Raw genomic sequence first — 24043 nt, forward strand, 5'->3', positions numbered from 1 at the left:
GGGGGGTCCTGGGGGCTCTGCCTTATGCTGCTGGCAAATCCAGTGCCTGATGCTTGCAGCCTTTTTGGGGAGGAATAGAGGAGAAAAGCAAAAGGATCCTTTTGGACACAGCAGACAGCTCCAGCACCTGGTTGGGGTTCAGCTCAGGGTTTGCTTTCCCATCCTGTGAGTGTGAGAGGGCAGCTGTGATGGATGGGCCTTGCCTGGGGAGGTGACATAGGGTGGGATTCCTGTCTCATGGATGGGAGGCTCTGAAATTATCCATGCCGTGGCTGGAGAGAAGCAGAACCAGGTTTTTGTTAGGGAAGGCATCGGTGGGTTTAGGGGTTAAAACAGAACATTGCTGATTTTCATGGCAGCAGCAAAGTTTAAAAAAACCCAAAAGGATAGGAAGAATGATTATTTTTTTTTTGAGACTTCCTAGGCTTACATGTCATTTCTTCTGCTCAGTTCTTTATCTCCTGTCTTCTCCTGGTGTCCTTTGCATAAATCCTCATTTTTCTACCTATTAGGAGATATAATTTTAAAGATGTGTATGAATACACCCTTACTGCTGCTACCAGGGTGTTGTTCCCCTGCAATTCCAGGGAAGGTTTTTACATCCTGGTTGTCACTTCTAGCACACCTCTGAACACAGAATCACTCTGGTTGGGAAGAGTGGTCCTTCCCTGGACACATTCCAGCACATCCATATCTTTCTTGTAACTCCAGTCAATGTATCCTCAATTCCTTAAAAGACATTGACACAGCTTCAACTTGCTGTGACCAGAGGAGCAATTCCATGAGCCTTTTTTTTTTTTTTAATGCTTTGCATTCATCTGTAGGTCAAAAGAAGCTTTAATTTTCCAGCTATGAGATCTGGCAGCAAGTTGAGGTCTGAGTAGACGGGTCTCCTGTTTGCTTTTGTGAGCCCAAATATGATTCAAATGCAATGCAAAATATTAAACAAACCCCACCTTTATTTGGTGTTGTGTTGTGGGGTTTTTTTAATAAATGCAGGGAACTTTTCCTCACTTTGCTTATATTTTCTGCAGCAAGCATCTCTCTCCTCTGCAGGAGAAGGAGGCAGAGGTGATGTTGGAGCTGGGGAGGGCTGACTGACCACATGCTTGCATTTTCCAGCCTCTCCCACCTCTTCTACAGGGATGTTTCCTCCATCCCTTCTGACCTGGACCTCTGCTCAGCCTGATTGCTCTGCATTGCTTCAAAACACATGTTGCTTGAGATCAGAAACTGCTGTTGTGGGGTTTTAGCACCAAAAAAAAAAAGGCAAATATTTCAGCATATATCAACCTGCATTTTTTTTCCTGTCATCTACTGGTATCATTGTGTTCCCTCATTGTGCCTTTTCTTTGCTTGTAAATCCTCTGTGTGGAATTAATCCCCATTCCCTCAAGGGGAATTCCCTCTGCATCCCAGGTCCCAGAGCTGAAGGAGCTGCAGGGCTCCTGGACTCCTGTCCTTGAGTTTAGTCCTGGTTTAAGGGATGCCCAGACTGATCTGAGACCTGCACACCCCACTGCTGGCTTTGCCAGGGGATACACACCAGGCTTCTGGAGAAATCCTGCCTAGGAAAAAGCATCCAGATTTATAAAGACAGGTTTGTGTTCCAGTGCTGCAGCCTCCCAGGGATGGGGTGAGGGGAGATGGCAGTGCCCATGCTCCTCTCTCTGTCTTCTTACAGACTTGGTGTGTTTGGTGCCTTGTCTGCTGGTGGGCTCAAACCCCAATGCTCCTGGCTGTCCCCTGGCAAAGGGGGACAGGGCTGTGACACTGGGTTTCAGTCCCTGCTGGTGCAGGAGTTTTTATCTGAACGTGTTTAACAGATGGAGAACCTTCAGACTGGGCTTGCAGCAGGCAACCCCAGGGTTCTGCAGGAGGTTTGATCTTCTGCTCCAGGATCCTGCAGGGAGACCTTGGCCCAGTTTGCATTTTGGGTTTGAGTGTGGTTTGCAGGGCAGGGTTACAGCAATGTCCCCTGGAAGGTCACTGGCAGCCACCCTGCCTTGCCTTTCCCCTTGTCCCCTTTCAAGCAACCTCACTCCTTCCCCTTTGGGGGTTTCTCTCACTTTTTCTTTTTTTGTTTGCTCCTTGCATAGTCAGGTGAACGGGAAGTGAGAGAAAACTTTTTTCATCTCCAATGTAATCAGGATGAAATTGCATTTCAAGCCAATTGGGATTTGCTTGGAGGGCAGAAGGGTTTGCAGGTGGGTCATCTGTTGGAAGAGGTGGTTCTTGGGAGCTTGCTTGGGTTTGTCAGAGCTCTGAAGACTTTTTTTAGCCACGGAGTTAGTTTTCTCTGGCAGCCCCTCTGCCTGCCTTAGAGTTGAAAACAAGTAATTAATTCCTGCCTTCCACAGCCTGTGTTTCCACTGGTTTTCTTTTGCTTCAGAGTGGGGAGAGCTTCTCTACTCTACATGAAGGTCTCAACCTGGGTGTCACCACAGGGATGTGGTGATGGGGGCACAGAGGGGTTGGCATTTCTGTGCAAGTTGTTGAGGGGTGTAGAGGGTCTGTGTGACCCTCTGGGTCTTTCTGGGCAGGGGGTTGGTGGGTGTAGATGAGGGGATGTTCTTCTGTTGGTGGTTGGAAGGGAACCTGGTGATCCAGATTGAACTGGTAATGGGGTAAGAACCTCCCTGTGCTTTGTCCCAGCACAGTGATGGAGGAGAAAACCCTGCTGAGCCCTCCTGGTTGTGCCACGAGAGCCCAACCACTTCTGGCTGGGACTGCACCTCACTTGCAGAGCTTTGGGCCATGTGCTTGGTGATGTGTTCTGCTCCCTGCAACCTGACTGCCAGGGGCACACAGCTATGCAGGAACACTTCCCCAGAGCTCCACAGTCCAGTTCTCTGGTTCAGGAATGGCTCCTGCTGGTTGGTCTGACTGGGGAATGGTTTGTGCAGGGGGATGGGAAAGGAGAGGCTCTAGGCACGAACCCAACTGCAGTGCCTTGGGCTTTGAAATGATGACAGCAAGTTTTCCTGCTCGCATTTGTTCTCATTTAGCTTCCAGCTTGTTCACCAGGATGTTTTTCAAGGAGGGTCTGGTCAGGGTTGGCAAAGGAAAGTCTCTTATTTCCCAAGCATGCTTATCACTTTGTCCTTGACAACGATGGGAACTTTCGGCACTTTTTGCATTTTCATTTAGAGGCAAACATGAGAAAGGCTCTGCAGGCAGCATTGTGCTGGCTTTCCTGTCTGCTGAATCATGCAAGGCAGATAAAGTTCCCCAAAAATGTTGTTGGCTTTGCAGATGTTGGACCTGGGAAAGTTGGGTGAGAGGAGGAGGAGAATTAAAATATCTGAGCTAGGAAATGAAGAGATGGTGCAGTTCAAACAGGGTACCTGCCATCCCTTGGGAGATTGTGTACTGCTGTGGGATGAGCACTTCAGTATGTTAAACTTTAAAAATATGGGGAGTTTGTGACTGGAATGGAGCTGTATTGGTGGGATGATGTTGCTTAACCATGGGAGTGGTGAATGATTTAGATGTGTGGGATAAAGCTGCCCCCCCAGGAGCAGTTGATGTTTTGCTCTGTGCCCTCCCTTCATGTGAAAACTTCAATGGTGTAGGCCTGGGGACATGAATCAGGAGCTCTTGGTTTAAGAATGATGCATATTTTCAAAGTACATAATTTTTTGTATTTTGATACCAACTTCTATAGGGATTTCTCTGGAGATGATGGAGTCCTTGTGGGGCAGACTTTAAAAGCCTGAATTTGATGACTGGTGCTTGAATCTCCCTGCTCTCTGGGCCAGTAAAGCCTCCGTGCTACACACACCTTTAAAAATGTCCTTTATATCTCCAAAATGTTGATTATTTTCTGTTTCTTTTTTTTTTTTTTTGTTATATGTATGTACACCCAAACTGGTTGTTTATAGCTGGATACAAAGCTGGTTATTGGGTAAGATTTGAGGATGTAAGCAACCTGTAGCTTAACACCTTTTGCTGGGGGAAGGTGGCTTGTGGAGAAAACCATTCCCTTGCAGGCAGTGGGACAGAAGTGATGGGCAGGAGCAGGGTACAGATTGGCACTGCTTTGGCATGATTTTCTTTTCTAGTGTCCCAGGGAAGTTTTGGAAGTGCAAGGAGTACCCTTTGTAGTGTCATCCCTTTTCCTAGTAGAGGGATTTGGGAAATCTCTCAGAGGAATACAGCTAAAGCAATAAAGTCCAATTAATGAGGGCCCTGTCCTGGTGATGGGGCTTGGGAGCATACAGGGTTATGATGCATAAAAATCAACAGGATATTCTTGCTAACTGAGCACTCTGTGCTCCAGCTTTTTCTTTTGCTTACAGTCCATGAAACTTGAACATTTTGGGAGGGAGATGCACTGCTGGGTCTGCCTGGGGATCAGTGACTCCAGACCACAGCACAGGCACAGCTGCTGTCCCTGCCCTGAGCTCAAAAGGCAGATGAGATTTATTGGGACAGTGATCAATAGTGAGGAAAGTGCTGGAAATGTAACCAGAGCACGAGCCTTTGCAGCAGCATTCAGGCTTTGGCTGCTGTCCTCCTCCTGATTTATCATGCACCAAAAAAGCCATTCCAACCTGCAAAGTAGGAAGCAGCTCACACACAGTGTGGTCATGCACCCAGCAAGAAGACCTGGCTCTGTGTTTCAAGAAAATTAGAGCGTAACAGGCAGCAAGAAAGGGACTTGGTGCCTGAATGTGGCTTTTGATTTTCAGTGTTAAAAAAACCCAGCCTGACAACTGTTCTTGGAGGGAGCCTTGTGCCTGCTCTGGTTTCCCTGACAAAAAACAAACAAAAAAAAGAGTTATCAGTTGTCTGTGGCTTGAAGTTTCCCCCTCTGTTAATAACAGAGGTAAGAGAAATTTTCAGGGGATTATCTGGGCAGAACCATCCATACCTCTCCCTTGTTGAGCCAAGGCAGGAGTTGATTTTTATTCTTTGTGGTCACTTGGTTGCAACTCCACCAAATTCTCTCAAAAGCATTCATGAAGATAGAGACTCTGGGTGGTTTTAATAACAGCCAAGTGGTGAGATGCTCTGTTCCAGGGACTGAAATTTCTGATTTCCTATAGCCTATGCACTAATTCTTTCACTTTGGCTTGTGTTTTGTGGTTGCCAGCATCTTTTCCTCCATGGACAGCTGGACTGATCCTTCTCTTTCAGATTGTATTTTTTCTTCTGCTCTTGAAGTGGTGGAGTGCACTGAGTCTGGAAGTCTCTTGTGTAGGATTTCCCAGGCTTTGGACCTTTCATTGCTTGTGGATCACTGGTGTGTCACACTGGAAAATTAAAGGGTGCAGCTGGTTTCCATTTGGGAGCCTCCAGCAGGAGCGTGCTTGTTGAGCAGTGATGCTGCAGGGCTGGGAGATTAATGCTTGTGTTGCTCTTTCCCCAGAGATCATCGATGACCTCACCAGCTTGGTTGAAAACACAGACGACAAAATTCGCAACCAGACCCGGCATGTGAAGGTGGTGGACAAGAAATCAACGTCCTGTGGTAGGAAATGGCTTGAACACAAATCCTGCCCTTCTTAGGAAAGGATGAGAAGCCAGCCCAGCTCTCAGAGGCTGTGTGCAACGTGCTCCCCCCAGGAACAGCTTCTTCTAAAAAGCTAGGGAAGCATCTCTCCAAACTGAAACGTGACCGTAGCTGCTTTTGCAGGTTTGGCTCTCTGGGCATGCTGTGCTGATGTAGTTAACTTCCTTCAGGCTTTTGACTCCCAACATTGCACAATGCTCTGACTGAAAATTGTAGAACTGCACGAAATGAGTGTGGTACGTGTTAATTAGGCTTAGAAAACTTGCTGGCTACCAGCTCTCAGAAGGCAGGCACAGCGGGGAGCGATGCCGCAGGGACACTTGGAGTGCTGTCCTGCAGGGCTGTGTGCTCATCCCAGTGACATTCACAGCTTGCCAGACATGAAATCCTTGCTGGTGACTCTTCAAGCCACGTGAAAGCTGGTGGAGCTAAATGGGACTCTCTTTCCACTTAGCCACAGCAAGGCTGCACGCAGGTTTCTTCTCCAGGAGGAGGAGCTGAGGGCTTGGTAGCAGCAGGTGTGGGAAGATGCTGTGGGTGAGGGCAGCAAATGTCTAAATGTCTGCATCCTGGGGATGAGTGACACTGAGGAGGATGTCCATGGGGAAGTGGTGGTGGTGGTGAGACACTTGTGGAAATAGTGTCTCCACTTTGGGTGTCTGTGATTTGGTTTTGGCGCACCAGAGAACTCAAAATGCTCACAAGAACGACAGATGCTCCGTAGGGATTGGATTTGCAGCCAGAAGTTAACAAAGTTTATTTTGTGTGGTTTAGTAAAGAGAAACTGAGGGGCTGGCTTGGTCACCTGTCTGCATGGAGAAAGGTTTCTGGCTGGTGGGAAGCTTTTATTCTGTACAGTGATGATCTTGCAGCTAAAGTGACCAAGCTCAGACTGACAGTGAGACAGTTGTCAAGCACTGAGGATGCATTTCAGGGATTTCTTTAGTTTTCCACTGATGATAACTTTTTGAAAGCTTGGCTGATGAAAAACTGTGGCTTCTTCTGGAGGACGGAGTTGACTTGTCAGAGGCATTTGTCTGTGGTTTCTGTTGTACCAACTACAACTACAGTTAGAATTAAAGGAGTGGCTGCAGAGTTTGGTACTGATTTTTTTTTTTTTTTTTTTTTAGTTTAATCTCAACATGGGATGGGTTTAATCTAAAACTAATTGCACGGACTGATGCTGAGGACTCTTGTGTGCCTTTGCAGCCTCCCCTTAATTTTTGTGGTTTTATTTTCTGCATGTGTACAGGGAAGCATGATGGGGAATGCCTGTGCAGGGCAGGCAGGGAGTCCCATTTCATATGGGGCAGCTTCTCCCTCCTCACTTTTCTTCCCCTTTTCAGTTCCTCCTGTACGTGCAGCTTCAGGCAGCATTGCTGGATGAGTCTGTCCCTTTAACTCCAAACTTGATGCTGACTGGGCTGGGGAATTTGAGAGGAGGAGGAGGAGGAGGATGGGAGAGGCGAAGGCTGGGAGGATCCAGGGCTGGATTCCTTGGAGGTGACCTCTCTCACCCTTTACACATTGAAAAACATTTTTCTGCAAGGGGTGGTGAGAAGCACTGCTTCTTGGTGCCTCTTCCCTCTGCTCCAATAGCTCTTCCCGTGTTTGCATAACAATTTGGGCATATGTAAACATGGGATTGCCTCAGATAGCTGTTTTACTCTGCCTAACTGTGAGGTTTAGAACAATAATGCTGGAAGGCACAGCCTTTAGTGGCATTGTTCCCATCCCTTTTCCACCCTGATCTCTGGCTCTGAAAATCAGCTGGCATATTAAGATCAGGAAAACCCTCTGCATCTGTACAATTATTCCTTCAACCAAGCCAAGCAGTGGGAAAGCTGGCACCTGTTAGGTAATTTTTTCAAAATAATTTTTTTTTTCCCCCCCCTTTCCAACCTTTCATTTAAATTGATAAAATCTTTAGGAACTCTTTGGTTTCTGTGCTGTTATTTGGATTTAAACCGTGGCAAAGTGCTGAGTCTTCCCACTTGCCCACTGTCCCCTTCCTTGGGATGGAGAAGTTTGCTTGGACCCAGGCTCTGGATCATGTGCCTGGTCCCCTTTGTGCCTGTGTGCTGAAATCAAAATGTCATTTGATTTTTCTGATGAGTGCCTCTCCTGGAGCCACTGGCTGTGGATGAACACAGAGCAGTCTGGCGTGAAGAGTGGACTCATCCCCTCTTAAGAGCAGGAGTGTAGTGTGTCAATGGGTGGGTCTTTGGTAGCAAAATCCAAGTATTGCCAATGAAATCCAACTTCAATCTCTGTTTCATAGAATCACAGAATGGTAGGGGTTGGAAGGAACCTTGAAAGATGATGGAGTCCAACCCCCTGGCAAGGCAGGAGGATTGGACCTCCAGCAGTCACACAGAACACATCCAGGTGGGGTTGGAATGTTCCCAGGGAAGGAGACTCCACAACCTCCCTGGGCAGCCTGGGCCAGGGCTCCCTCACCCTCACAGTGAAAAAAAATTTCCTTATATTTACATAGAACCTCCCATGTTCCAGCTTGTACCCATTGCCCCTTGTTCTGTTATTTGCCATAACTAAGAAGGGGCTGGCTCCATCCTCCTGGCTCCATCCTCCTGGCTCCATCCTCCTGCTTTCATCCTCCTGGCACTCTCCCTTCACATATTTATAAATGTTGATGAGCTCACCCCTCATTCTCCTCTCCTCCAAGCTGCAGAGCCCCAGCTCTCTGAGCCTTTCCTCATAAGGGGGATGTTCTACTCCATCATCCTTCTGGCTATTCACTGGTCTTTCCCAAGGAGTTCCCTCTCCTTCTGGAACTGAGGGGCCCAGAACTGGACACAAGATTCCAAATGTGGCCTCACCAGGACAGAGTAGTGGGTTGGTTCATTTGCAGCTTATTTGCAATGCTATTTCTTTTGCTGACTCCAAAGCTGTTGCCAATCCCACCCTTTGCTCCTGGATTTATTTCTTCTTGGCATATTTAGAAGGGTGGTGGGGACATACATCATGGAACTGTCACAGTATCTCAACTGGTCATATCCCCTCAGATCTATATATCAATATCTGTAGCACCCACTAGAGCACGTGCCTCATCTACACAGCTTTTAAGTACTCCCAGGGATGGTGGGATGGAAAATAAGGAGATAGAGTTCTTAGATCTCAGAAACTTGCTTTGAATTTTCACCAAAATGCACACACAAATCATGAAGCTGTTGTTCAGCTGCCTGTACTCTATCTGCTACCAGGATGCTTACATGCACAATTCTGACTTCTCAGTTTTTACCACTGGTTCTCTTGGGTTTGTCTGTCTCCACTGCCTCCCAGTTTCCATCCCTTGGGGGGGTTTTTTGTCAAGAGCAACACTCAACAGCCACATCTTACTAACTTTTTGATTAGAAACTTCAACCCTCAGGATCTCCTCTGAGGAACTTCATTTAAAAAGAAGCAGAAAGTATAATTAAGACTGAGATGCTGGAGGCAAAACCAAGTTTGCCCCAAACAAACTCTTGAGCTGGAGCAAGCTATGGAAATGCCACAGAACCAGTGACTGATGCCTTCAGTAGCTTTGGCTTTCATGGGTAGAGCTGTCCTGACTGTGATCCCCTCCACTCCATTTCCAGCTGGGCCAGTGGCCGTGTCCTGTAACATAACAGGCAACTGCAGAGTGGTGGCTAAGTGATCTTGAGTTTGGTTTTTTCTTTTTTTTCCCCATCTTTCATTTTCTCCAACTCCACAAGATGGCATTGCAATCTGCTCGCCTTCCTCCAGCCCCAGGTAGGTGCTCTCCTCTCCCCTTTCCTTCTGATGGAGGTTTTGGGAGGGTGTAGACTTCACAGTAATCTTTACAGTTTGTACAAGGTAGGGGTTAGCAAACTGCCAAAATAGCTAGATTAAACACAGAGCTTTGCAAAACCTATTAATTGGAGTTTTCAGAAGGTTTCATTTGTTTTAAAACAGAGGAGCTTGGATTCTAAAAGGTTTCCTCTAGAAAATAATGATTCATGCAAGCTGGAGCCTTTTTCCTGCCAGATTCTGTGATCTCTCAGTTTGAAGTTATGCTTATTTTTTGCCATGGATTTAATTTGTTTTATAAATCATGGATGGCAGTCACTCAGGTTTGTTCCTCTGACGTACTTGGTGTGTTTAGATGAGCAAGTCCCCATCCGTTTCTCTTTTTTTTTTTCTTTTTTCTCCTGGAGTGGAGAGCTGGTGGAGTGTGCCATTAAATCAACCTTTCCTGCAATCTGACTCTCAGAGCAGTTGCTCCAATGTTCCTTCCTGGTGCTCCTCTGACAACTGCACTGCCTCCAAGTCACCTGCCCTTGTTTCTACAGGATGAGTGTTCTTGGCCTAGCAAGTTGTATATTTTGCTGGGGTTTTCTAAGTATTTTTTTTCCTCTCTTCCTTCAGCATCTTCCATTTTAAGCAATTACACATGTAAATGTTTGTTCTGAGCTGTTACCCCTGTGAGAAAGCTTTGAGCAGAAGCTAGCAGAAGAATGATGAACCTGTTGGTTGAACTGGACTTGTCTCTGATGTCTTCACTGGGCACTGAGATCACAGAATCATAGAATGGGCTGGGTTGGAAGGGACCTCAGAGCTCATCAATCCAACCCTTGATCCACTCCCCCCGTGGTTCCCAGCCCATGGCACTCAGTGCCACATCCAGGCTCTTTGGAAAGATCTCCAGACACGGAGAATCCACTACTTCCCTGGGCAGCCCATTCCAATGCCTGATCACCCTCTCCAGAAAGAAATTCTTTCTCATCTCCAACCTAAACCTCCCCTGGCACAACTTGAGACCTCCATCCTCCCAGCACTGGAGCTGCCCAGGGCAGTGGCCAAGAGGTGGCTGGGCAGAAGATAAATTTTCACCTGAGCTTTTCTGTCTCCTCATTCCTGTCTCACACAGCCCTTAGTTACTGCTGGCAAATACCAGGAGTCCAACAGATTTCACAGGATCATCAAATCAATAAGGTTGGAACAGACCTCTCAGTCAAACCATCAACCCAACCCCCCCAGCCAACCAAACCACGTCCTCAAGTGCATATTTTGAACACCTTCAGGGATGAGGACTCCACCACTGCCCTGCCCAGCCTTTTGCAGTGCCTGACCACTCTTTCAGTAAAGAAATTCAGTAAAGAAATCCTAATACCCAATCTGAACCTCCCCTGGTGCAACTCAAGGCCACCTCCTCTCGCTGAAGGCTCCAGCTTTCTGCTCCCCTGTTCTGCAGCTCTCAGCTCAGCTCCCTGGAGTGTTTTCTCCTCTCACCCCACTCCTTTTCCTTCCCTAAGGAGTGCAGGTTAGCTGTGCCTGGGGGGAGCAGAGGGAGATGTGCTAGAAGTGAGCCCAACTTCAGGAGCAAGGGATGGGTTGGCAGCTCCAACCTCGCCCCACTGACTTCTGAACCCATCAGCTAATTGGAGCTGAAAGGAGTTGGAGATAGAGGTCACAAAGATAAGGAATTACTACGAGCTTACTTGGGCAACTATCCTCATTAGAGAGACCCAATTAAGGGTCCCATGGGGGGGGGTATGTGGCAGGGTGAGCCCAGGTCTCATTAGACAGCAGAGAAGCCTCAGAGCAGATTAGCTCAGGGACAGAATGGGAAATGTGGCTTCATTAATTATGTTAATGGAACAACTTTTAAACTGACACGTCCAATAATTTTGGTACTTTGCCCCATCTAAGACTTCTGGTTAGTTTGTTGTCAAGCTGTCTTGTTTGCCCATCATAAGAAACACTTTTCCTTGGCTTTTCTCTGAGCCCCTAAGGGGCAGGTGAAGAGCTCATGGGATGACTTAACAGTGAGAACAAAACCAGCCCAGAGGCTGCTTTCAGATTCACCAAATAGATGGGAGGAAAAGGGTCAGTCCTGGTGCTTAGGTGCTGCCTTTGCTGGGGGTGTGTGCCCAGCAGCCTGGTCCTCACTCTCCCAGTGGCTTTGTACCCTCCAGGCACCTCCTGCCCTCTGTGCCTCCTCCTCCTCCTCCTCTCATGTGCTCTATGCACATCTTCAGTTTTTGGCTTAAACTTGCTCATGCTGAGATGCTGAAATGCCTTCAGCTGATGAAAGAACCTGGACCTAAGCAGCTGTAAATGTTTTTATTTATTTTCTTTTTTGAAAATGGTGGTTTGGATTTGCTTTATCAGTTTTTGCCAGGTGAGGAGCACAGTGTTTGCTGGGGGTGTCAGCTCTGTGTGTGTCTAGCAGGAAAGGATGGGAAGAGCCTTCTGGGTCATAGGATCCCTTCAAGATGAATTTCTGAGAACAAGCTTGTTTTTTCCCCCCCATTACTCCTATTGGAAGGCTGCAGTGGTCATAAACTTATTTCCAGCCTGGACTTGTCAGGGACACTTCATTTTGTCCACGTGCAACCCTTGTTCTGGTGTTTTGAATAGTTCTTTCCCCCTTTTTATTTCACTTGCCCAAATGTGTGTGTCCAAGAGATCACCCACTGTTCCCTCCCTCCCAGCTTTTGTTTTGTGGGGCTGAACAAGCATCTTTACATTTTAGTACCTTAAATTAATACCTTGGGTTCTTGATAAGCCCTATTTTACACTTCTTCCTGCTTAAAGTTGTTTGGTTTTTTTTTAAACCACATGAACTGCCTGCAGCATCCCCTCCAGCCTGTGTTCTCCTGCTGCCTTGCCCACCAGCTCCAGCACTTCTCTGGCTGCTGGAAGGCTTCCAGCACCAGTCTGTTGGTTCCTGGGTCAGTTTTGGTTTGAACTGCTTGGGCTTTTCTCTATTCTTGTACATTTTCCACCTGAATTCGTTTTCTTTCCAGCTTTTATCACCAAGTGCTGTTTGTCCCAAGGATGTGGCTTCCTCTTTTCATCCCCCTGAATTTCAGACTTCCTCCGTTTCTCTTCAAAGTTACCCATTTTTTCCCTGTCTGCTGCCCCAGCTTTTCTCTGTGCTGATGCTGCTTTCCAACTTTGTGTCATCAGCAGATTTCATTAGCACACTTACTTTTTGTGCCAAGGTCATTAATAAAAATATTTAATAAGATCAGCCTCCTGACCATTCCTTGAGGAGCTCTGCTGGTGACCTCCATCCATTCTGATCCTTCTTTCAACGCTGCTTTGCCTCTCCCCACTTTCCTGGCCTTACAGTTCTGTTAATCTCCATCTTTTTCATTTAATAATTTCCCACGTGGCACTGGATCACGTGCTTTGCTAAAGTCTGCGTGGATGGGATCTATCACACTTCTTCCTTTGTCTAGAAAATTCATTATCTTACCGGGCCAACCTGATTAGCTCTGTTTGATCTCATTTCCCTTCAGTCCAGCCCCTTTGTTTTCTACCCTGTTTACCATTTGGTTTCATGTTCTAATTAGCATCTCTTCAGTTGGCTCTCCAGCCTCCATCCTCTGGAGGTTAATCAGACAGGCTGTGCATGCTTTTCCCCTTCCAGGATGCAGTCCTGGGTGCTGCTGTTCCTCTCTGGTGCAGGACAAGTGGCCACATCTCAGCCCACCCAGTTCTGGGGGACATAGCCCAGATAAGATTCAATTTGAAGGGCAAGACCTGGAGCTTCGTGTGCATCAGTCCTCCTGGCTTCATTAAGCAGCTTCTTTCATTTAATAACAAATCACCCCATGGCCCTCCAGAACCATTGCAGCCTTCTCCGGGCTCCCACCACCAAGCCCTGGGCTGGCAGATGGAACCAGTGGTCACTTTTCCAGGTGTCCGGGTGCCCCAACTCTTCCCCCTTGTCTTTTTCTGGTTATGGTGACCCCCCCCAAGTATCTCCCTGGACAACTTTTGCAGACAGAGTCACCAATAAAATGGTTCACTTCAGGCTGCACAGCCAGTAGGGGATAAATAAGGGATGAAGGGCAGTACTAGTGTAAAATGAGGTGGGGGAAAATTACTTTGCTGTGAAATACTGACAGAGGGTTTGCTTCTGGAGTGGCAGTGGTGATACACAGGCTGCAGAATAATCATTTGTTCAGGAGAATAATCATTTGTTCAGGAGCTGAGCCCTAAGTTTTGGGACAGCCCAAGTGATGGAGCTGGAGCTTGGCATTTCTGGGACTGTGTTGCAAGATGTAAATCAGGCAGAGGTTCAAACCTGAAGCTCTGAAATGGCAACGAAAGCTCTGAAATCTCTCCCATAAGCAGAGAGGGGAGAGGGAGAAGAGGAGGGGGACAAGAATAGGAAAGCAAAAGGCAGTAGACATCTTCTTAATTACATTTGCATATGCAGCTGTTCAAACAGACTGAACTTCATCAGTGCTTGTTCATACCTATCAGGAGATTTAGAGCAGCTGTTGTCAGCCCATGTAGCGGGTTTGTATAAATCTGGGGGTAAAATAAGCCCCTGGGCACCCTGCTCACCCAAGCTGTCCATCACTCCAAAAGGGCAAGTAATTAATTGTATTTGAGTATTGAAAAAAATTGGAATTGTGTGAAATAACCAAGGGTGAGTGCTTACAGCTTGGTTTCCAAGGATACATGAAGAATTAAACCATTAATTTATATTTCTGAAAATGGTGTTGAAAAGTGTTAATTTGTACATTACCAAAGAGCCTCCTTCTGCCTTTTCCTTCCTAGGACCCTCAGTGACAGAATAATTCCTCTACCTGTTCTGGAGTTGAAATATAACAGTGCTCTGGCATGGGGATTTTGTACCATGGTAAAACTAAATGGAGAGAGAGGAAGCTATCAGAGTTAACTCTATTCATTCTTACAACTTTGAAATTCTACCTTAGACTCAGGCTCCCAAATGCCCAATCTAGCTGTTTCCACCCTCTCTTGGTCATGTTACCCTACATCCACACCAACCAGAGATGCTGGAGTGAGCACAACACTGCTGCAGACACAGTGCTGGGGCAGAGAGAGGGTCCAGCATCTGGAATCCTGCTTCCCAGGCCCCAGGCACTCAAGAGACACAATACATGGAGGATGTGGTCAATGGAGAAATTATTTTGTGAAGGACCGAGTGGTTATGTCGTCTCTTCAGGGCTTTCTGAGATGCATAGAGGATGTTGATCCCACCAGAAATTGGGGATATAAATCAGCAAGGGGCTGTGATCTCAAATCTTTCTTATTTTGCAAAAATACAGAAGGATTCCTGGAGTTGTGCTAACTCTTGCTAGAGGAAAACAGTTGTCTAGGAAATGGGAAGAGGAATAAGATGCCTCAGCCCTTGAGAGGGCAGCCAAAGTCCCTGGTGTTACTTTGGAAAAAAAAAAAAAAAGGATTTACTTAAGGTGAAAATCACTTATGGTCATGCACTGTTGGTCTTGAAGCATTCCAATGGCAGGAGTTATGCTTCCAGAGGGAGTGTTAATTAAACCATGTTGCACATCTGGGATTGGTGGTTTGGGATTGGGAAAGCAGAGGGGAGCTGAGCATTGGGCTGTGCCAGCAAGTGGCATCTGCCAGAGGAGCTGGAGAGTGTTTGGACCCCAGCACAGGGCTCGGGGCTGCTGGAGGTGAGGGGTGGTCTCAAGGGACACCCATAACCCCTTAACCACTGCTAGGACTCCAGGGGAAAAGCTGCTGAACTGACTTAAGCTCAGAGAAGATGCTACAGCTACAGAAATTCAGGTTTGTGTCTGGCAGTGATGGTTTGGGTTGGACTCTGCCATGAGCTGGTCCAAGAGCAGGAGGTGCCTCTGGAAGGTTCTTCACCACCCCTGCTTTTGGTGAACTTGCAGTTACAGCCTGGTTTGCTTCTCCAAATCATGAGCATAGGAAGTGCTGAGGCAGTTTTAAGTCATGTGTTTAATAAACCAGCCTCAGTTTTAACACTGCATTTAAAAGCAGGTTTTGCAGGTTGCAGCCCATGAGTTCAGCATCACCCTGATGTCTCTCCAAGGCCTGGGAAGGCAGCCTTAAGGTAGCTGTAAGAGGGGCTGGCTGGCTGCTTGCCTAAGGTTTCAGGTGGATTTTGCCTGCCAAATGTCACACAGAGGTGACAAACACACACAGGGCTCACGTTGGTGCTGTTGCACTGGTGCTGGACTGAGGATTTGCAGTGACTTGGAAACCTTGCTGGTGAAAGCTGAGCTGTGCCCCTAAAGCATCACACACAAAGCAAGCTCTGTGGGCAGGGACGTGTTCCTGTGGTCTGCAGCAGCCAAATGGAATTCACTGCTGCCATATCCAACCTGTCTGCTTCAGGAATAATTTTTTGGTGTGGGGGCACGGAAGGATGGAGGGGGTTGGTTTGTTCTGCAGGGTGATTGGCTTGTGCTGGGGACTTTGCTGTGAAACTCTGGTGAGGGCTGGGGCTTGGGATGAGCTGCAGGGGTGAGGATGTGGCTTTTGATGTTTTATAGTTGCCTTGTGCCACATTCCCACTTGGTTTGTAACCCACATTAGCTACTGTCCAATGTTTATCTTCTGTATGTATTTAAAAAAAAATGCACAAAAGTATTGGCTTTTTGGCAAGGAAAATAGTGCCACTGGCTGTTACAGTGGGAACTACTTTTTCCCAGCCATGCTTTCTAGAAGCATCTTGTTATTAGATTTATCTGTGAGATGCATTGGGAAATGTTGTAAAACTTACCTCTAATTTGCTGCAGTTGCCTTTTGCAGGAGGGGGGCTGTTGGCTTGCAGATCACCCTGAATTGGTGTCCCTGGATCGTTGTCTGCCTGGTAATTTAATGAAGTTCATCACTGGAGTTCCAGGAGATGAGCAGTGGGAGCTTTCCTTCCCAGCCCTCCTTGCAAGCCTCATGTTCCCCTTGATGCTCTCTTTTGTCAGAAGCCTGAAAGAACACGCTTATTTTAAACTTCTTTCTGTTTCCATAGATGGACAGTTTTATACGATGCAGACAGTGCCTGCTGTGATTTTTATGGCCTATAGCTTTCTGAGCAAATGGTTTTGCTGGCAAGTTGGCGAGGCTAAAATGACCTTCTCTTGTTCATTAACTGTCTGCTAAAAAATATGCGTGCGGTGGTAGTTAGAGAGCCTTGATTGGGGTTATTTTAGGTGGTGCAGGGAGGTCTGTTCCTTCCCTTCCCTCCTCATTATCAAGCAGAAGCGACTGCTTAGGGCCTGGTTTATTTACCTAATAAACTGCCTCTTGTATCGTCTAGGAAATGCTCACATTTTTCAGCCAAGAAATCCTAGTAACAGGCAAACAGAGGTCTAGCAGTCAGGTCTGGAGAAACAACAAAATGAAGGTCAGCTAATATTGCTGTTATTCTCTTTCCTGGTGGCCATGACAGCAGGGGTGGTTTATTTGAAGATCCCAGACTCGGAGTCATTGCTCGCATTGTTGGTCCCCCGAGCATGGGAGGCTGTGCCAACACTTGGGGATATTAATGTATTCTACAGATCAGTGAATGGAGAATTCCTCTGCACTCCTTTCTTTAAAAAAAAAAAGAAAAAAGGGGAAAAAAAAAAAATCCTCTTTCCCCTTCCCCCTTTCTCCCCACACTTTGTTTGCAGTGGCTTTGTCTGGGGATGTTGCTGGGCATTCCTAATGAGAAGGGGAAGAATTGCAGGGCCGGGGGCCGGAGCGATGGGCACGGTTCCCCCCTCCCAGCACGGGCAGTGAAGCTGCCACGAGGTGTTCAGGTGTGGTGCAGCCCTCCTGATGGGACCATGCAAGTATCCAAGAAAAGGAAAAAAAACCAAACCACCACACCAAAGCAGACTCATTTTGGACATGGAAAGCTCACTGATTTGCTTCCTCCAAGGAGCAAATCCTGCCCCCTGCACGGGACACGGTGCCTCGGTGCTTCTTTAGTATTCATCCCACAGCCATCTCCCAGCCCACCCCCAGCAGCTGCTCAAAGGGATAAAATTAAAGCAATTCCTGCTCCTGGTGACTTACTGCCAGGGAAGAACCAGGTTCTGTCTGGGAGGGACATAGAGAGATCCAGCCCTGACAATGGAAAAAGCAGAGGGGAGCAGGGGTTTGGTGGGATGGATCTCTGGAGATCTTCCTGGGGTTCGGGGGGGATAAAAACTGCTTTCACAAAGAGACAGTTATCCCATAATAACATGATGGATCAGGGAAAGTCACCTGAGCGCTGATTTTTATGTATTCTGGTCCCCTAGCCGGAATTGTACTTAGATATTTCTTTAATACATTCTTTGATCCCTGATGGAAATGTTAATGAGACAAAAACCTCTAAAGAGCTCTCCAGACGCTGCCTTGCTTGGGAGAAGGGTGGACTGAAACGCAGACCCTTCTGACACACAAGCACTGCCTTTGTTCCCCCCTCCCCAGCCCAGGGACACGTCCAAAACTGGCGGGAAGATGAGAGGAGGCTGAAGAGGCCATTCTGGAGGCCTTCCCCATTTACAAGAGAAAAACCATCCCAGCCCCCATGGAGGCCGCGGCTTGGCGGGCCGGGCGCTGCCATTGGAGCCGGGCCTGAAGGGACTGGGAGGATGGAAGTGGGATGTTTTTAGGCTGTTGTTCACTTCAACTGAATGAGGAAACCTTGGGGCTTTGTCTCAAATAACGTGTGGAGCTCCAACCATCCCCCTGAGGAGGGCCCAGGCTGGGGGTGCACCCATGGCCACCGCTTTTGTTGCCAAACCGCAGGCGGCAGCCGGGCATGGCCGGGCTCATCCCATGTGTGTGGGGTCAGCCCTTGCCACAGAATCATTATCCAGGTTGGGAAGGACCTCAGAGATCCTCAGTTCCAACCCTTGATCCACTCCCCCCGTGGTTCCCAGCCCATGGCACTCAGTGCCACATCCAGGCTCTTCTTAAAAACCTCCAGGGATGGAGAATCCACCCCTTCCCTGGGCAGCCCATTCCAATGCCTCAGCACCCTCTCTGTAAAGAATTTTTTCCTAATCTCCAACCTAAACCTCCCCTGGCAGAGCCTCAGTGTGTGAAGTGGGATAGAACGGAGATAGCATTCACCTGTAGGAATTTCTCTAAACTTGTTTTAATTCCTCAGTGTTTAATTCCTCCGGGATTCCAGGATGGGGGCTGTAGCTCAGGCGTGGGTTATGCCCTGTGCGTGGCTGCTCACTGCTTTCTCTGTTCCCCTTCCCCAGCTGCTCCTTTATCCTGGTGCTGCACCTTTGGCAGTTTGCTTTGTTGCTTGCTTTGGTTGCCCAGGGGAAAAGATGAGTATTTTATTCAAGGTGATGCCATATCACGGGGGTTACATTTTTGCAGACGTATGTGCAGAAATCTCCCAATTCAAGGAATATGGGAAACTCCACTACCAAAGTGTTTCCCAGCTTTATTGCTTCTCCCTGTGCTTGGTGATTTGATTTAGCACTGTGAAGGTTTTCAGCTCCTGCAGGGCTGTGGGGTTTTTTATTGCTGTGGTGTTTACAATGTTTTAGGATCCCAACAGACAGTGTTTTGTATTTAGCTCCAGAGCATTAGCAAGGTGACAGTACCACTAAAAAGTTTTGGAAAAAGCACCTTATACTCATTACTGCTAAAGAAGCAGCACATGTTTTTCTGACATTTAAATAAAATGCAAAAAATATTAATTTCCCACCTTGTTACTGAATTAAAGACTGACACGTGAGGGGGAAAAAAACCCCCCTATGTTTAGGCCTTCCACAAAAACACCAGCAGTGCCAAGTGATTCATACTGAATATTTTACAGCATGCTTTCAGGGGGAACACAGCTCTATAAATGGTAACATTTCCAGTTCCCAGAGATGAGAGGGTTTGATTTCCTCTTGTGAAGTTTGCATTCTGTGCTTTTCTGCTTCAGAAACACTTTCTCTTTTTTTGGGGGGAAGGGTGTTTTGACAAGGTGCTCAAATAGCATGAGAGCTGGTAAAAGAGTGTCTGAAGCTGGTCTTTAGGTTTTGTTAGAGCTTGAGGTTTGAATGGGAGCTGAGGTGGAGAAGTGGATTTTCAGACTTCACATTGCACCTCAATGTTCTTCAATTTCTGCACAGCTTTCCCAGTGTTGCTGCTTCTGCTTTGCTCTTTCCTTTGGTAATAACATTATTCATATTGCTGTTGAATTCATGGCTGCTTTGCTACATGAAATACTTTTATGTCACCTTTGGCATTTCAAAGATGCTCATTGCTTTGGGAGCTGAATGCAATCGTGTAAAATGAATGCAGAAGAAGTTCTGTTCTCCTGTGTCTTTAGCTGCCTGCATTTAAGCATTCATAGCATATTTGTGTATGCATGGGAGTGGTTAATGGTCTATGGGAGAAGGCTTCTTGAAAAGGAGGATCTGGAGTTCAGATCTGTCAGCCTTGCCCACTGATGAAAAGCTGTTCCTGTGCTGGGATCTCTGCTGAGACTTCTCTGCCACTGGATTTGCTCCAGCCTGGACTGGATCCATTGAGCTGCTTCGAAAGCTGTGGAATGGTCCATGCAAGAGGAGAGTCAATGCTGTAGCTGTTGAAATTCTGCCTGAAATAAAGAGCTGGTGATTTTGGAGGCTTGCTCTGTTGCATGCTGTCTAAGCCCTGTTGGGAATAAGGAAGGTTGGATTCTGTACTTGATAATTGCATGAAAATACTGAATTTTCTATCAGGATGTCCGGGTGCTTTGCTTCTGTTGGGAAGGTGCATGTTTTATTTTGGCTGCCAGAGGAAGCAAAGAAGCTGAAGGTCATCTTCCAAGGAAGAGCTGAGGAATAGAAATGGTTTTCCTTCCCTGCTGTGGAAATGAGAAGGTCAGGGGGATGCTGCTGGTGGTCATCTCTTGTCCTGCTAATTCTGTCAACCCGTAGATGGTCAAGATGGTTAAACCTTGGAACTGGGGAGTATTTAGGTGTCAAATGCCTTAATAAACGGAGCTGGTTGTATCCTGACTGATGTGGTAGTGCCCAGAAGGGAGGCTCGGTGTGGCTGTAGGTGGGCATTCAGGTATTTTTATGGGTTCTGACTGAACAAGTTTTACAGTGTACAAGCTCCAGCCGTCTGCTTCCTTGCTTGGTTTGGCAAGGTTTGCAGCAGAGCTGAGAGTGAGGTAAGGGGTGGCTTTGGCTCTGTTCTGCTCAGTGGTTTTACTGGTGGTCCAGCTCACCTGAGACACCAAGCTGGTTCTGTGACTCCAAGCTGGTTGGTGGGCAGGAGCCCTGTCTCCTTTTCAAGGCTTCATTCAGCACTAGTCAAGAAAGAACTGGGGCCCAGGAAGGCAGGAGATGGGCTTCCCATCTCTGAGGGCACGTGTGGGCTGTGTTAGTAGCTCCTTAACAGATGGATTCTCCTTTGTTGGAGCAGGGCAGTGCTGCTGTCCCTCTCTGCTGTGGTTTGGCTGTGTCCAAGTCCTCCCTGCCTGGAGCATTGTCACTGTCACTGCCTGCTCTGAGACCATCTCCATGCAGCTCTGACTTTGGGCTGAAGTGCCAGAGGAAGTGGAGTTGAGACACCAGATTCTGGGGACAGGATTCAGAACTTGTCACAGGCTGTGATTGCTTCCAGCAGCCTGGAAGGTGAGCTGCCCGTCCTCCCCAGCCTGCTCTGCAAAAGTGGCTGCTTGGGGGCTTCCTCTTGGTTCAGTGGCAGACACAGAAAGTTCTCTTGATGCCACCTGAGGCTGAGACATGGATGCTGTGGGTAGGAACAGCCCTTTGCCTCTGCTGGGGTTGCTACATGCAGAGTCTGAGGCTCAAAACCCCTTTGGCTGTTGGTTGTGTCCCTCTGTGCAGACTGGCAGGAGGTCTGGGCAAGGGGATGCTGCAGGTTGGGAAGTCAGGTGGGCTGAGGATAACTGGAGAAGCCATTCCTTGGGGATCTGCTGCTTCAGGGCAGCACTTTGGGGGTCATAAGTTGATGGATTATCAGGTGAAGTTTATCCACAAATGGACCTGACAGAAGTTCTCAGGAGATGACTTGGTACAGCCTGCTTGGGGACCCTTCTCATGACTGTGCCAAGTGATGGAGCACATCTTACCCCTGTCATTTCTGGTGGCTTGGCAGCCTCAGTGTTCCCAAGTGCTCCCATAAATGCTGTTAGACTTCCCCTCTTCATTACCATACCTCTCACAGCTTTCTGAGAAGATTGGCCCTTCCCATCAGGTTGGCCATCTGGTTTATCCTGGCCTCCTTTGAGATACCAGGGTGTGAAATAGTTTTTTGTGGTGCCCTTTCCTTTGATTGAATCAGTCTGCACTTCAGGACTCCTCAGCTGTCTAACTTCTTGCATAAGAGACTTTCTCTGGGAGATATTTTTAAAGCCATCTCTTTGATAAAAATACCTCAGGTGGGAGGGAGAACTCTGAGCACACTCTCACCTTCTCCAGCACTATGGGGTTACACCCTTTGCTTTATATAGATCAAGAAAATAGGGACTTTGTAATTCTTTAGATAATGGAAGGTTGCTGACTGGCACTGTATAGAGTCAGGTTAAACTGAGAGTCTTTTTAAAAGAAAATGTTCCAAAGCCATGTCTGAAACCTGGTGGAACAGCCTCTCCCAGAGCCTGCAGCTCCCAGCAGTGCTCCTCACAAAATGTCATTAGGGGATAAAAACAAATGGGTGCTGCTCTGTTCCCCAGGACTCCAGGCAATTCGTCTCCCAACCTCAGGCCACCTACTCTGCTAGATTAGGGTGTAAGAACAGAGCTGGGCATTGCCCACCCATGGCAAGGGCAGCCAGACCCTTACTGGGGAACTGGTGGCCTGAACTGGTTCCTGCAGCTCCCTGCAAAAAGCCCAGCCTGTTCTCCACCACCCTTAGAGCAGCCAACTGTCTTGCCACGAATCTGAGGGGTTTTTCCTCTTTGGGATTACAAAACCTGCTCTGCTATGTTGGGTTTATGAAATGCAGGTGACAGGTAATTGCTGCTCTCCATGATCTTTGCAGTCCTAGGGTCCCACTCTGGGCACTGCTGTGCACGTACACCCACAGAGCAGGTTTTGCTGATGTTGATGACAGTGCTGGTTGCATCATTGCTTCAAAAATGCTGATGCCACTTTGGAAAAAAAAAAAAATCATCTTAATGGTGTACTGCTGAGTTGCTAAATTCTGCTGCAGCTTTTTTCCCTTGTAAAATTTTAAATGTAATCTTCCTCTTTTGGGAGAAAGCTCAGTGAAAGTTCATTGGAAAAAAAAATAAATTAATGCTGTCAGAGAAGGTTGATCCTGAAGCTGGTAATGAATGTGCTCTATCAGGGCCTGGGGATTTGAGGTATGAATTTCCCAGGGTCTAATCATCTCATAAGGCTGCTGAGTGTGACTCCTTCCCCAGTAATCTACTTAGCTCAGTAATTTACCCCTCCTTTTGCCTTGCCAGGAGAATGAATTTCACAGGTTGTTTGCATGACAAGTAGCTCAGGATTGTCTTGAGTCTTTGAAGAAGATACTGGGAGTTAATTGTAGCAGCTTGAGTTAATGGTTTCCCATGTTCAGTGGCAGGCCAGGAGCAGAGCTGGAGAACTGTTTTGATGAGGAGTACTATTCTAGGAACACCGTGTGTTTTGATAGCTACAGTGCTAAAAAAATAATAATAAAAAAAAAGTTTTGCCTTCCAAAGGATGTTTTTCTCCACCAAAACTAGTCACAGGGGAAAGTTATGTTTGGTAGTTCTAGGATTATTGGATTTGCAGATAGAAACTGCTGTGCTAATGGCAGCTACTGACTGATGGCCAAAGCAGCTCAATGGGCAAAGTTTCTTGGCAGTTGATCCTACTAAAAATCTCCCCCCAAAGCCATTAAAGCCACAGTGAACAATGTTAAAAAAAAAAAAAAAAAGTTGCTAGCCACCAAAACCTAATCACATCTTCATTTTAAAAGAAGCTGAGAGTGCTCCATCAGAAGCTTTTACATTTTACAAGGATCCCCTCACACCAAACCTTCACTGTGCTAAAAATCAAAAGATTAGGATCCCTTCATCTTTCTTTTTAATTTGCCTTTTCCTAAAGACAAACCACTGTGAATGGAATTCCTCCTTCAGGACAGGCTCCATGATCAGTGTGTGCTGGCTTGCACCTGGGACAGGGGCGGAGAGTGAGGCTGTTTGGGGAGTAAAGGGATGGGAAGCTCTGGATAAACTGTATGAGTTTAATTTAAATTACTGTCATGTTCTGGGGCTTTCTTGAAACCAAATACTGCCAAGCATCTTACTGCAGTCCCAGTGGTTTGCACCTAATAGGCATTACATGAACCATTTGCAGATGAGCTTATTCCTGCTGCCTGTGCACTTGGAAACTTCGGGAGCGATTAAGGAGGAATTTGATGAACCCTTAAAAAGAAAAAGGAATTCTCTTCACGTGATTTCTTGAGTTGTTTGTGCATGGCTCTACCTGAGGACACCACCCAGGAGTCATGGTGCAGGTTTTCCCCTCTTTGGTTGAGAGGTGAGATCAGCTCAGAGCAGTGAGGGCTTCAGCATCAGCATTCGAGTCCTTTAGCCAGGCTCTGGTTTCCTGCTCAGGGCTGCCACAAAACTGACTGTAAATGTTGAGGTTCAGTCCCTGCTTCAGACTGTGGAGCTAGCTGGGATTCTTCTGATTCCAGTTGCCCACTTCTTGCTCATTTCTTGCTCTTCTCTTGTGCTGGACTCAGAAGTTGAAGCTAAACCCTGGCTGAAGGAGCCTCCCTTCTGCCTCCTGTCCTCTGCCTCCTGAAAAGCAGCTGTGTCCCTGCTGAGTTCTCCAGCTAAAGATGCTCTGATCCTCTACA

At 47.2% G+C, this 24043-nt stretch overlaps 1 non-coding gene across 1 annotated transcript in view; it reads left to right on the forward strand.

The window, feature by feature from the left end:
- The window catches only part of LOC103533888, a 63586-nt gene that overhangs the window by 22529 nt on the left and 17014 nt on the right, over nucleotides 1–24043 (forward strand). The window contains exon 4 of the transcript XR_003988310.1: nucleotides 5377–5476. This is a non-coding gene — a transcript (uncharacterized LOC103533888). The remainder of the gene's footprint in view (nucleotides 1–5376; nucleotides 5477–24043) is intronic.

The sequence above is a fragment of the Calypte anna genome, chromosome 18, assembly GCF_003957555.1.
Source record: "Calypte anna isolate BGI_N300 chromosome 18, bCalAnn1_v1.p, whole genome shotgun sequence".
Classification (NCBI taxonomy): domain Eukaryota; kingdom Metazoa; phylum Chordata; class Aves; order Apodiformes; family Trochilidae; genus Calypte; species Calypte anna.